This window comes from Notothenia coriiceps, unplaced genomic scaffold (genome assembly GCF_000735185.1).
Source record: "Notothenia coriiceps isolate Sejong01 unplaced genomic scaffold, NC01 NC01_scaffold00024384, whole genome shotgun sequence".
NCBI classification, from domain to species: Eukaryota; Metazoa; Chordata; class Actinopteri; order Perciformes; family Nototheniidae; genus Notothenia; species Notothenia coriiceps.
Genome location: NW_011357085.1, coordinates 1 through 2,409, shown reverse-complemented (window position 1 = coordinate 2,409; position 2,409 = coordinate 1). Strand labels below are relative to the sequence as shown.

Genomic DNA, 2,409 nt, shown 5'->3' with positions numbered 1-2,409 from the left:
CAAATAAATCAATTTCGTCAGCACGAGGAGCATTTGAAGCTTGATGACTTCAGTCTATTTGTTCTCCATGTTTTGAAGGTGTCTACATAACAAAGACACCCTGAAGCAGTCCAGTATTGTAATGGAGGACTATCTGTATCGCACGACCACGGTTTACTTTGACTACAGGTGTGTGTGTGTGTGTGTGTGTGTGTGTGTGTGTGTGTGTGTGTGTGTGTGTGTGTGTGTGTGTGTGTTACCTGGCAGGTGTGTGCTCCAGCGGTCGGTCCAGCTGAACAGAGCAGAGCGCTTCTGTGACGACTTTAGCCGACAGGGAGAACCTCTCGTACTCTGAGGGGGAGACCAGGTAGAACCCTGCGAGGAAAACAACATTTAGACCCCTTCACTGAGAACCAGCCCTCAGTGCAGTGTGCAGTCAGACTGGGGGGACATTATCACTGGAAAGAAAGTTGGATGTTGTTTTTCCATCCTAAGAAGCACAAACAAATGTCCGTGCTGTACTTGCATTATTATGATTAATATGACAGTTAATCACAATTATTTCTGGGACAACATCGTGTCCAACATCAGTCGCAAACTGGCATGACTGGCCTAATAATGGTGAAAAACATTCAAAATGTACTTTACTTAAATAGAGTAGAGGAAAGCCATTATAAAAACATATTAAAAAAAATACAGAATCAAGGCTGATTTGTTACAGTTTATTTTTGGGAGGCAGGGGTCTCAAGAGATTCTCGGCAAATTAAACAATAACGACACGCATGACTGGAAACAAATTGGGCGAGTGGAACATTTTGTTTTTGGTATGATGTGTGTGAAATGACCCTTAAAACCTCTCGCTGTGTGTATATTCTGCACAGCTTGGTAATTGTTATTATCACTATGCAATTTTCCTTGTGACGTTCAGAGTCTGAAAAGGACATTTTTTTATGTTTTAATCAAAATCAAGCATATTTTTCTCACCCTGTCCGTTCTTGGTAAAGACACAGGATGCAATGCCGCTGATGTCTTCTTTACGGATGCAGTCGTGGCGCACCTAAAGACCCACAAAACAAAATAGGCATCAATTAGCGGTGCTTAGCGAATAAATGAACAAATGAATAGTTGTCTCATATATAGAAATAACCCTAAATACTGTAATAATGCGTGTGTCCCTACCTGAGGTCGCAGGCCGGGGATGGTGAACAGGTGCATGTCTCCCAGGTTGGTCAGACACACCAGAGTGTGCTCGCTGTAGTCCTCCTGAGCCGTGGAGCCGAACACCACCAGCGCCACCTTCCTCACCCGGCAGCCCTCATGAGCCGTCAGCTTGAACTTGGTCTTAGCGCTCACCTTAGGGAGGGAGAACACCTGGAGAGAGAGGGGAGAGAGAGAGAGAGGAAATGTATTCAGTCAACTTTATTGTCAATCTTTCAGTTTGTGTGTTTAGATAGAGATCGAAATACCGTTTCCAACAATCTCGAATACAAAAACAAATATATATAAATCAACAGTCACATTTATACATATGCACACATTAAGACTTACATAAAAGCACAACAATCAATATATACAAAATAACAGTCAATTCAATATCTTTGAGAATGTACATTAGTGCAAGACTGTCCATCGCAGCGTCAAATAAAAAGTTTAGATTTAGAAAGTTTTAATTTAGACCTTAAAGAGCAACTTCCAGGTTAAAGACACCTGTGAATAAATGTGTAGGAAAATGATGAATACACTAGATTTTCAAAAAAGTATACATAAATATACACTACAGTGACATCTGGCGTCGTTTTTAAGACATTTTTACTCAAAAAAGCCTCGGCACGTGACCTCCCGCGTGTGACGTAACACGGGGGACACAAGGGGGAGAGCGGCCGGTGTAACGTATTAATAAACATGGATCCCAATGCTAGTTTCGACACAAAAGAAGTTGAACATGAATATTCAAATGCATATGACGGACCACAACCTTATAATTATGAGCCTGCTAGGCGTCCAAGAGACCAGGAGCAGCCAAGGATTAGAAGAAATAACGGCCATCGGAGAGAAATTGAGCTGTGGTGTGAGGAGAACCAGTGGAGAACTGGGCAGCTATCTTGGTGAGTGACCGGCGTTAGCTACAGAATCGTAGGCTGCGTTAGCATGTTAGCTAACGTCACATCACAACATTGTAAAGTTAGCTATCATATATCAGGCTATAACTAAAGTAGCATTGATAATATAGTAACGTTACTGGCAGGACTGTTGATACTGATCCATAACAGAAACTAATGCGCAAGTATCAGCCGTATCTCGCGTTACCTAATGCAGGGGTGCAGTGACAACGGTTTTTTCTAGGTCAACAAGGAAGTATGCATCTTACTGTAATAGCTCTCACAAAAAAACGATGTCATTTTTTCCATTAGATTTTGGAGCATATACTTT

General features: G+C 41.8%; 1 long non-coding RNA gene across 1 annotated transcript; it reads right to left on the bottom strand.

Moving 5' to 3' along the window:
- Nucleotides 1-242: 242 nt before the first annotated feature.
- On the bottom strand, nt 243-1,374 carry LOC104954989 (uncharacterized). Its single transcript, XR_799407.1, has 3 exons — nt 1,159-1,374; nt 964-1,036; nt 243-354 (listed from the first exon to the last, which is right to left on the bottom strand). It is a non-coding gene; the product is annotated as an uncharacterized lncRNA (long non-coding RNA).
- Between the last annotated feature and the right edge of the window lie 1,035 nt (nt 1,375-2,409).